The sequence below is a fragment of the Sinocyclocheilus anshuiensis genome, unplaced genomic scaffold (genome assembly GCF_001515605.1).
Source record: "Sinocyclocheilus anshuiensis isolate Anshui unplaced genomic scaffold, SAMN03320099.WGS_v1.1 scaffold914, whole genome shotgun sequence".
Taxonomy (NCBI): domain Eukaryota; kingdom Metazoa; phylum Chordata; class Actinopteri; order Cypriniformes; family Cyprinidae; genus Sinocyclocheilus; species Sinocyclocheilus anshuiensis.
The window spans coordinates 759,539-772,107 of NW_015539870.1; the positions used below are offsets into that span (position 1 = coordinate 759,539).

Below are 12,569 nucleotides of genomic sequence, written 5' to 3' on the forward strand. Positions count from 1 at the left end.
TACCAACGCAACGCAAGTACCTCCAGATTCTAGCTGAACTGGTGCATTTAATATAAATTTTAACCTCATTGAGGAACTCAATGCGAGGGTTAATTAAGTGATTGATGGTTGTTCATGTCTATGCAATTGCACATATTGCTGTAAACTTGGGATTTCACATTTTCATTCTCTTAAACTCATTCTTTCCTCACTTTCTCTCTTCCTGCAACTTGTGTGAATGTGTGAATGCGTGTGTTTATGTGTTAGATGAGTTTATATGTCTTAGATTTATCCAATAAAGTCTTATTCATATTGAAAAGAGAAGTATCTTGAGTTTTGTGCTTACAAGTTAATGTCTTAAACTGCCGATCTTGTTACTGTGCTAATAAATAGTGTTTTCACTATACTTTGGATATTAATATCCATTGCAGAGTTGATGTTATACGGCTCGTTCAATGAATCGCTGGCCGTCTCAGTGATCAGCCGTAAAACAGTGATTCTGTCCAAATTCCCTTTAAAATCTTAAATGATTCCCTTTGAGCTAAATTGACCTGTTTCCCTTACAAAGGTGATGCATCCAAGTGGAAATGAACAAGTCCCAAATGGATCTGTCTGCTGGAGACCTGAAAAAAGTAGTCAAGCTCCTTTTATCCTATCCTTTTGACTGGGGGAACTATGTAGCTCTAGGAGGGCTGTGAAGGAAGTCACAGAGAAGTCACTTCTCTGATTATAATGACAACCCATAAGCTCATTGCAATCAGTCTTCGGTGACATCGCCTGTGTTACACAAAAGCAGGTCCCATTTACATCTTACTCACAGGAAGACAAAGGCTGCTTTTTTTCCTTCTCTCTTTTAATATACTGCTATTTTTCTTGTAGCATCTCTCCTAAAACATGCAAAAATTTCCTCCGAACTGCGCTGTGGCTACTGACCTTTACCCTGAGTCCTCACAAGGCTAGGCTAATGCACTATGACCCAGTGTGAACAATAGTTCCTGTCATGTTTACGTGAACTCTCCTGGCTGGAGAAGGACATAGCCATTACAGTAACAAGCCAGCAGACCAGGGGCCAGCCCTATTAGACATGCTCCACAGCAGGAGAGGGTTCAAAGAGCATCTCCAAACCGCTCAGTATGCCCCCTCTCCGGATTCATTATTTATTTACACAGTCTGTAATTAATGTTTGGCCCATGCTAGCAGCTGGCATTGTTGCTGGGGTTCTGTTTTACCTCACTAACATGAATATAGCAGGTTGGGTAATGAAGTCTAACAACCCGTAATTTTTTTAAGGATAATGTCTTTTCTGAGACTTTCTAGTTCTCATTACTTATAGGCAGCTCGTAAGTGTAGACTTGTTGGCTGTTAGAAATGGCTGTCCTTCATGAAATCAAATGGCTGTAGTAAGAAGAATAACAATGATAAACTGAAATAAATTAAAATAAATTAAGTTACAAAATGTAACATAGATATAAAACATTTGCCAGAAAGAAACCATTAAGTCTAGGCAAGGCTAACATTAAAAAGCAGTATATTTTTTTTATATTTTTTGTGTTGTGGGTGGTTGCTATGCAGTTTTCTGAGCAGTTTTAACATGCCAACATTGTTGCTAGGCTGTTCTAGGTTGTAGCTTCTGCGTAGAATCATGCATGATCTTTGGGGTTTTATGGCTTAAGAGACCCTTTTAGCTTTTGACATTTGCATATAAATTACAGTCCTGGTCACAGACTTTACACTTATATGGGTGCTAAATGGCCAATGGTTCCCCCCCACTATCAAGGAGATGCTAAACAGTTTCACCACTCTCATCTGACCATTGAATTTCAAACACATTCCAAAGAGACGTAAATGACCCCCGGGGCCAGGCACCAATGGGCCTGGCTGACCAAGCAAACTAACACACACACACACACAAACACACACACGTAAAGACCTTTACTCTATTTAGACAATAATTGAGCAGTTACAAATATATCTGGTATATTGCATGTGTTGTTTGTACGTTTCCCTATTAGATTAGCTGAGTTACCACTTGTTATTTGTATTAGTTAAAGCCCTAAACACTGATATTCAGGTGTATGGATGTATCTTTGGTTTAATCTATTCTAAATGTTTATTTCTTGGTATCAATATTATCTGCTCTTTATTCCTCAAACAATGATGTACAGTATGTGATTGTGAAACGCATCATACGATTTGTACTATATTTTGGGTTAAAACCATAAATATTTCCCTTTTGAGCTGATTTACTACAAGGTGGATACTAGCATTGATTCAGTGTTCTGTGTGGTCGCTAGGTGGTTACTTCAGTTAGAAGTGCCCATTAAGTCTAGCTAAGTCTGCTCCCTTCTTTGCTAGGTGAACATTTAAAGTCAGATTGCTTTGAAAAGTAATAACACCTCTTCTCAACAAGCAGCATGACTTGAGGTGTTATTCATGTCAGTAGTAGAAAAGGCATCTTAAGAACCGTTGTCTGTCAAAAAATGTCTTTATCTTTGAACTGCCTACACTTTTTACCGGAGGGGAGTAAAAAAGAAATCTCACCAGAAAAAAACTAGTGAGGAAGCTGCAAAAAAATTCGAGAGAAGAAGAAAGAAAACGAGCACTGAACTTTTCTGTTTGCCATGAAATTTTGATCAGATGTTCATCTAGTTTTCCCTTAAGCTGTGAATACTAAGCTCTTGTACAAGAAAATGTTAGCTTAGTACTAGCAATTGTGAATTTAAACAAGCAAAGGCCTGTAGTAAAAAAGTCAAAGCATGTTGCAGTACAATGGTATATTGATGCTGTCATATAATAATATTAGGATAGTTTGAATTTTGGTACTGAATGATCATTTTGATACAAAACATGGTGTTCAAAATAATACCATGATGTTACCGTGTCCAAAAATACTGTAATATGGTACTTTTTGTTAGTGAGACCTCCAAAATGTCAGTTAAGCAAATAAAACAGTTTAAAAGTTTAAGGTCAGTCAGTTTTTTTTTTTTTTTACATTAATAATTCTATTCAGCAATGACATTCAGCAATTGATCAAAAGTGACATTTATAATGTTACAAAAGATTTCAATTTCAAATAAATATTGTTCTTTTGAACTTTCTATTCATCAATCAACAAAAAAATGTTTCATGGTTTCCAGAAAAATATTAAACTGTTTCAACACTGATATAATAATAAAAAATGTTTCTTCAGCACCAAATCATCATATTAGAATCATTTCTAAAGGATCATGTGATACTGAAGACTGGAGTAATGATGCTAAAAATTTAGTTTTGTCATCATGGGAATAAATTACTTAAAATATATTAGAATAGAAATAGAAAACATTTATTACAAGTTGTAATAATAATTCACAATATTGCTGTTATTTCACAATATTGCTTTTGAACGGTAATGTACCACAATTGTTTAAGTCTACCATATACTGTCACATCACAGTCATGAGACATACTTAACTCTCTGTTATGAATTTATCCATCTAATGTCATATTAATCCTAGAATACTAATCCTACCGCCCTCGTTAATGATGTTTGTATGACTCCCACTAGCAGAAGTGACCCCTGCTTAAAGACGAAACCTTCCAAGCCTACTCAGAACAAATGAAGACCCCTGTACTCCCTGCTGGCCTGCTCCACAGGCGATGACTGTTAGGTCTCAAAATAACCTAGCTCCAGCTGAGGAGGGCAAGAGGAAGGAGTTTTGATCAATAACACACCTTTAGTCTGCCAAAAAAAACTCTTGCAAAAACACAAGCAGGAGCTGAAATCTAACCAGACAATCACAAACACTGCAGTATGTATGAAAGTCATCTGTCTGAAGATCTAATTTGCAGGAGCATCTCATAAGTCTCCATTCTGTCTATAAAGCATCAGCTCTCATTAATGAGATCTCTCTTCCAACCATTAGGGCCAATAGGGCTCAGATAAAAGGTATTTATCTGAAAGCTATGTCTTGCTATCACTCAATCAACATAAGAATGGCAAATATTTCCTCTTCCTTTCCATGATGTCAGGGAAATAACAAGTCACATCGGTCACAAACAAATTCATTAATTTACAACAACAGCTCTAAATTTGTTTTAAAGGTGACGTGTGTAATTATTTTCAATGTTGAAATACTGTGTCCTACACCAGTTGATACTTTAAACAAAAGTCCATAACTATAAATAAGCAATATTTACGACGTGATATAGCTTTTATACAACAGTAAATATAGAGTTACTTGCATTTGTAGCAAATTGGCTCAGAAGGCAAATATTAATCATTAATCATAACTCCATAATTTCTAATTAATTACAAATATTTGGATCAACTAATATAGTTATTATTACAATCAACAAAACTGTTCGCCCAGCGAACACCTAGTGTTAATTGTTCATTAATTCTACGAAATGCTTTATTTCCGGGGTATGGGAAATACCATCTTTATTGTACAATACTATTCAGAGCATGTAGCCAAAATCTGCATGATTAGGGACTCCAGTTATGAGCAAAACCACATACAACCTTGAGGGTGATACAAACAAGACTTTATTAACTACACTAACCACACACACACACACACACACACACATGCATACAGTTTAGAGTACAGGAATGCAAGATTCAGCAGATCAACAGCCTTGAGCAAACCATCAGTTTCTTAGTTCTAACAAACCCTTCTTAAAAGGAGTGGGAATACTTAATGGATCAAACAATGAGATTAAGTTTGATACTTGCATGTCTTGCCCATTTGAATAAAAGTGTCCTGATGCAGTTTGTTGAGGCTCCAGTTGATCTTGGCTGATGTTGTCTTGATGAGAGAGAACCAGCTGAAGTCTGAGGATCTTTGGTGAATGGAAAGACAAGGCTGCAGCCTGGCACAAACTAAGGGGTCCATAGAAGACTTATATTCTAGCTCAGCAACATCATCTTCTCAGAATCTAAAAACGCACCTGATCTTGTGATCAGTGATCTTTAAAGTGTGAAGATGTCACACCCTCAGTATTTGAGTGGGCCAATGAGGAATGGTAACTTTGGAGGGAAATGTTACAATCCTTTGTCTTCAAGCAGGGTGTTTTGCATATGAAACTGGATTGGCTGTTCAAGAGAAGAATCTTCAAGATTCTTATAATAATAATAATGTGTCACAAAGTTACATTACATGTAATGTAAATGAACAAATAGGAAACGTAATGTGGAGCTCATAGATAGCAAGCACGACATATGTGCGATTGTGGTTAATTAAGTAATACTAAAACATTAATTCAAGGTTTAATATATAAGCAAAACACTATAAAAGAACATGATTACACAGGATACATAATTGTACATGTCTCAAGTGAATAGTAGACACAATGTTCTGGAATATGCATGTTTATTCATAGAAAGGTCTGTCTATGAATTTAGGTGGAGAAAAGGATCGTTCTTTGGGCCTGTGACTGTCTCTCACAGGGTCTGTTCCATTGCACATACCATCTTTCCACATACTTTTGAGCAATAAAACAGTCTTATCAGATGGTAGCCCTGGTAACTGAGCCCTCCTGGAGTGATAGTTGCACTTTCGGGGGATGGTTCATGGAACTCACAGAGTGGGTTTTAAAAATTATATAAATATAACAAATAATTGTGTGTCTGATCGTTCCAGCCGTTACACATTTTAGACACAATATTGGTAGTTGCTTTGTCTGTTTTTGCTCTGCCAATGTAAATAGCTCCAAACAAATGCAACACAGCACACACGGAAAAATGCTGTTAAGAATGAATCAGTGTTTTTCAACAAATTGGTTGAATGATTCAATAACTTAGCCTACATGTTCTTGAATCAATCAGTATCTTTGAAAAAAACTGAGTGAATGATTCAATAACTCACTTGTTCCTGAATGAATCAGTATCTTCAAACAAATCAGTGGAGTAAATAATTCAATGACTCACTTGTTCCTGAATGAACCTGTTTTTGATTGAAAAATTGGTTGAGGGAATGATTTAATTACTCGTTCCTGAACAAATCCGTATTTTTTAACAAATCGGTTAAGGGAATTGCTCAATGACTCACTTTTGCCTGAATGAATCAGTATCTTTGAACAAATCGGTTAATTGAATGATTCAGTGACTCCCTGACAGTCAATTGTCATAGCCACCCACTGACGTATGTGACAGCCAATCAAATCTCCACCCCTAATGCACAGATTGACAGTTTGTGCAAACAAAATGAAATTGGAGGACCAAAAACTGTTGCTTAACTATATATGCACTACATTCTTCAATATATACTATATTGAAGGAGAAAACAGGTAAGGAAAGAAAGCAAACTAAGAAAGTATAAATGGTTGATAGACTAGTTGGCCCCATAATAAAGTGTTTAAATGGTCAAAGATTCAGGCCTAGACTAACGAGGAGTTACAGGTTGTCTAGACGTGAAGCACATGAAGAATACTAAGCAAACTTACACCATCAACGCTCACAGGTGGTACTGTCCTCGAGAGACAAATCAGTGTGCACCTAAGTGGCAGAGCCCCAAATTGTTTTACTCCAGGAATCATGTATTGAATTGACTTGCACACCGTGCTTTGGTGAGAGAAAATCAATGTGGAAGCTTTTTTTCCCAGAGTTGCTAATTGGAAATGCTGTGTGGAGGCGGCAAACACTAAGCTCCATAACATTCCGCCCCTCCTTTTCGTTTGTGAGCTTCTTCTCCACAAACACTAATGCATGAGTGTCTTGTGTGTGTGAGTCGCTCCTTCATACGCGCACTGTAAAGACACATCTGTAAGCACACCTCATTAGGAGAGGAAACTCATTATGAGCCGTCATGGCTTGGCAGGACGGCCACAGGTCTCAAAGACAATTCCCAAAGCTCTTAAACTGAGGAAAAGAGAAACTACATGCATGGCAGCTGTACTGACAGAAGAAGTGTGAGCTATAAAAGGGGCTCTAAACACAGCAGTGAGCTGTTTACATCTGAAATGTCTGTCAAGCGGGAGTGAGCCGTGAGCCTTAACTGGGTGATTCTCACAAAAACATGTTCAGGTCACATTTCACCTCAACACCATAAAGAAAAAAAAAGTGAGAAGTCTCAAAGTAGGATGCAGGAAGGATGAACAGCTAAAATTGTAAACGTATTATTTAAAACATACTTTCATATGGCCAAATCATCAAGCACTGAAAATTGTTAATTTATAATATTTCTTTTTTTTTGAATAATAATTAAAAAAAAAAATCAGCAGATTAAACAGATTATGGATAATTCTACAGTGCCCTTCACTAATATTGGTACCCTTGGTAAATATGAGCAAAGGTGGCTGTGAAAATAAATCTGCATCCGTTTATCCTTTTGATCTTTCATTCAAAAAATTCACAAAATTGAAGTAAATCAATGGAAAGTGGGGGGACAATCTCATTGTGAAATAAATGCTTTTCTCTAGTTCACATTGGCCACAATTATTGGCACCCAATTATTGCAACATCCTTTTCAACAGCTCTGAGTTTTCTTCTAGAATGCCTGATGAGTTTGCAGAACACCTGACAAGAGATCAGAGACCATTCCTTCATACAGAATCTCTCCAGATCCTTCAGATTCCCAGCTCCATGTTGGTGCTTCTTTTCTTCAGTTCACCACACTCATTTTCTATATGGTTCAGGTCAGGGAACTGGGACGGCCATGGCAGAAGCTTCATTCTGTGCTCAGTGTCACATTTTTGTGTTGATTTTGATGTTTGTTTTGGATCATTGTCCTGATGGAAGAGCCAACCACGGCCCATTATAAGATTTATAACAGAGGCAGTCAGGTTTAGATTTTTTATCTGTTGGTATTTGATAGGATCCATGATGCCATGTGTCTGAACAAGATGTCCAGGACCTCCGGCAGAAAAATAGGCCCACAACATTGAAGATCCAGCAGTATATTTAACCTTGAGCATGCGGTACTTTTTATCCCTGTTTGCACCAAACCCAAACCAAATCTGGTGGGTTTGCTGCCAAAAAACAATTTTTTTAGTTTCATCTGACCATAAGCCAGTCCTGTTTGAAGTTCCAGTTGTGTCTGACAACTGAATATGCTGGAGTTTGTTTTTGGATGAGTGAAGAGGATTCTTCTTGAAACCCTCCAGAACAACATGTGGTGATGTAGGGGGCTGTTTGATTTTTTTAGGATTTCTGACCTCAAGACTCAAATAATCTCTGCAATTCTCCAGCTGTGATCCTTGGAGAGTCTTTGGCCACTCAAACTCTCCTCCTCACCATGCATTACGACAATATAGACACATGCTGTCTTCCAGGCAAATTTGTAACATCTTCAGTTGATTTAAACTTCTTAATTCTTGCCCTGATGGTGGAAATGGGGATTTTCAATACTTTGGCTATGTTCTTTGTGAAGCTCAACAATCTTGTTCCGCACATCAGAACTATATTCTTTGGTTTTACTCCTTGTGATGGACGATTAAAGGGGGCATAACACACACCGTTTCACCCAATCTTGAGTACCTATAATAGAGTAGTACTGCATCCTTCATATCTCCAAAAAGTCTTTAGTTTGATCATATTTATAGGTAGGTAGCTTTTATTGTCATTCAACTGTACATACAGAGTGCACATATGAACGAAATTCCGTTCCACTGGCTCATAAATACTCCACTAAACTAAACACATACCATAAAATCAATATAAAAATATAGATATAATAAAAATTGCAACAGTGTTAATTTAAAAGAATACAACACTAAAAGGAATGACAGCAGCATATAAATATTAAATAATGCACATAGTAATTATCAGCATCTAAAACAAAATTATTACACTTATTAAGCAGCAGCATATAGTACAATTATTGCACATCGTACAATTATTGCACATCGTAAAAAGTACTATTATTTCAATGTCCACATCTAGTACACATAAGGCTCACTACAAAAAGATTCAGTGAAATAAAATGGTTAAGAGGTTATTTTTGAGTTCAGAAGTCTGATAGCATGTGGAAAAAAGCTATTATAGAACCTTACTGTTCTGCACTGAATGCTGCGAAACCTTTTTCCAGAGGGCAGCAGCGTAAACAGTCCATAATGAGGATGGGTGGGGTCTTTTGCAATGTTTTGAGCATGAGTCAGACAGCGTTTGTGTGCGAGGTCCTGGATGGAAGGCAGTGAAGAGCCAATGATCTTTTCCGCTGTCTTCACCACTCTCCGTACAGACCTCCAGTCAGAGGCTTTAAAATTCCCAGACCATACAGAGATGCAGCTGGTCAATATGCTCTCTATAATGCCTTTGTAGACAGTACTGAGGATGGGTGAGGGAAGGTGTGCTCTTCTCATCCGACGCAGACAAAAAAGACGCTGCTGTGCTCTCTTCACAACCTTTGTTTTTTCGACATTCAGGAGCAAGTTATTTATATTGCACCAATCCACAAACTGTCTCACCTCCTCCCTATAGGCCTGTTCGTTGTCATCCTGAATGATGACATTATATGATTTCCAACCCTCACAAACTGAGGTCTGTCTGTTAAAAAGTCCAGTAGCCAGTTACACAAGGGGGTACCAAGGCCCAAAGGTCCCAGTTTGCTTACCAAATACTGGGGGATAATCGTATTGAATGCCGAGCTAAAATCCATAAATAGCATTCGCACGTGAGTGTTCTTCTCCTCCAGATGGGCCAGGCTGGGCCAGGCTCAGATGGAGTACAGAGGATATAGCGTCCTCTGTGGAGCGGTTGGGTTCAGTTATAAAAGAAAGATACAGCTTTACGATTCTCTCCGGAAAAGCTGAGCTCCTGGAGGCGCGCCGTGGGCGGAGCTAAAGAGTGACGAGCACTTGAGCGCCGAATGCCAACAAAACAGACATTTGATGCCATTTCACTTACCGTCTGCAGTTCTGAATCATGACCGGGATCTTTTATAGCTGGGACCGCTCCATCTTTCAGTATCAAACGATGTGCAAATCCAGCGTCGAACTTGTTTATAAAATGTTCGTCAACAAACACACTTGTGAAACTCCTTTGTGCCCCAGAAAAACAAACTGTATCCACTGTTTACATGATGCTGGGTTCTTTAGGAAGCTGAACAAAGTTATCTTTCCCTTACAAGCAAAAACACATTTCTTTGGAGACATTCTTCCCGAGCGAGTCCCGTGCAGCGCTGCTGCTGGATGAAGCGCGTTGATGGGCGCGATCTCGCACTTGCTCTGGTCGATGCGTGCGCGGGCGCGTTTTTCCAGGAGAGATGCCCATATAAGGAATTCCACCCTCATTTACGTCATGAAGAGCCACGATCGAAAAAAACTCTCAGAAACTTGTACAAACCCCGAAGTAAGATTTTTGGCACAGAAATACTCCGTCATACTTCCAAATTGTTTTTTGAAACTTTGTCCACGCTTAGCATGAGAATCCAACTCTTTAACAGTGTAAACAACTCTGAATACATGAAACAGCATTGTACCCCCCCTTTAAGGTAATTTGACCTTTGTGTTCCTCATATTTAGAATACTGTGGAACAGGAAGTCATGGCTGGACAATTTCATGTTCCTAGTCACCCTGGTGAGCTAAAAAATGTAAATATGAATGGGAATATACTTCAGAGGTATTTTACTCATAATGTGAGTTTCCCCACACTTTCAATGAAAGGTTAGAATTTTGTGAATTTATTGAATGAAAGATCAAAAAGATAAACGATGCAGATTTATTTTCACAGCCACGTTTGCTCATATTTACCAAGGGTGCCAATATTAGTGGAGGGCACTGTATGCCCCATATATCATTTACAATCTTCAAAACAATGCCAAACTGCTAAATAAATAAGCAAAACCTTAACAGTCCTAACATTTACTTCAAGCAAAACAATCTTTTTAATTGTTTTGATTTTGGAGCGAAATGTGATATGGACATGTTTTGGACAGGTTTCGTTAGATTCACCCCATTGTTTAGCCCTCACTGCAGCTGTCCAACAAGCTGCCAGATCTGAGCAGGAGATAAAATCAGCCACATGTCTCTTCCTGGAGAACCAGAGCCTACCGATGTTGTTTTGGCTGATCATGGTCTAACAAACGGTGTAAACTGACCGCTTATACCTTCATTAATCCTGTGGGAAGCAAAAGGAAGTCATGTTGCTGAAAAGAAAACCCCATTGTGTAATTATAAGGGTGTGTGTGACTGCGCGCTTGTGTGTATTCTACATCCAGGGAGCACGATTACGACCTGCAACAATTACTCAGTCTCTCCCAGCAGGCTGTTGTTCTTTATATCACTTTTATTATATCCCCTTTCTCAGTACTAGACAAATGCAGACAGATAGACGTAAAACTACACGTGGTTTCTGCATCTATCCCTTTATCCTTTGCTCAGGTCAGTTTAATACTACAGCTCCTGCCACTGAACCATAAAACCACAGTAAAAGAGCAAATGCAGTTGTATGTCACTCATGAACAGGGTTTATCATGTTAATCTCCGTGGTACCCCAATGACTGACATCTTTTATTAGACCGTGTGTGCCATGGCAGAGGCAGGGATTGTTATCATGTGATCAAAAGCCCTCTTCTGCTCTGTTTGTTCTGACTGGAGCTCCTCCATCTTTCATTGCTGCACCCAGGTGATGACAAAGACAGAAAAAAAAGGACACAAAAGGCCTAAAGCTATAGAAGAAATCCCTCAGAAGAGCTCCGAGCCACTGAGCTCTTGAAGTGATGGATCAGCTTTGACGGCTTAAAGGGACTCTGTTCATTATGAAGGCTGATTCTCACAGAAAGCATTAGCGTTACATGCTTACTTGGGGCTGTCTTCTTACCACTTATTAATTTTCAGCCCTTATAAACGAACAGCAGCATCGAGGGCTGACAAAATTCTTAATGCCTCATCAAGAAAACAAATCATGCTAAGCTTAGGCTTTGAATCTTATCTGCACTCCTTTCTACCTGCATGAGATGAAGAGATGCTGTGCAAAAGACAATGAAATTAATAGACTGCTCCCGAATTCTCCTTAATCTTGAAAAAAAAAAATCTACTAGAAGGCCAGAGGGGGCTTATTTGGGGACACAAATTTGTAAGATACCTCTTAGAAGTACTTACATTAAAGGGGTCCTATTATGCTTTTTCACTTTTTCAACTTTAAGTTGTTTTTTCTGTAAATCATTCTAAATGGTTATTCTCATTAGATTCTCACAACTTTAACACAGGAATTTTATTGTATAAATTTGGGCTGCAGCCTGCAAAAACTAACTTGATAACAAATATAGTGCATTCCTGTAACGAATCAGTCCACTGAAGGCGAGCGTAGTGAGAACCCATGTGCAGTTTTATTTACAAGTAATCCAAACATCCAAACAATAAACGAAGACTTGACTTGAACAGACTTGACAAGGCATGAACAGACTTGACGAGGCATAAACAGACTAGACGAGGCATAAACAGACTAGACGAGGAGCAGGCAGGCATGGCGGAGCAGGGAGTTCATGAACGGCCTCCATGGCCGTGACAGGACAGACAGTGAGTTCAAGAACAGCCTCCATGGCCGTGACAGGGCAGACTGCGAGTTCATGAACGGCCTCCTTGGCTGTGGCAGAACATACAGTGAGTTCATGAACGGCCTCCTTGGCCGTGGCAGGACAGACAGTGAGTTCATGAACGGCCTCCATGG

General features: G+C 38.7%; 1 protein-coding gene across 2 annotated transcripts in view; it reads right to left on the reverse strand.

Moving 5' to 3' along the window:
* LOC107685064 (membrane-associated phosphatidylinositol transfer protein 3-like) overlaps window positions 1-12,569 on the reverse strand; it is a 93,523-nt gene that overhangs the window by 36,900 nt on the left and 44,054 nt on the right. The window lies entirely within an intron of this gene.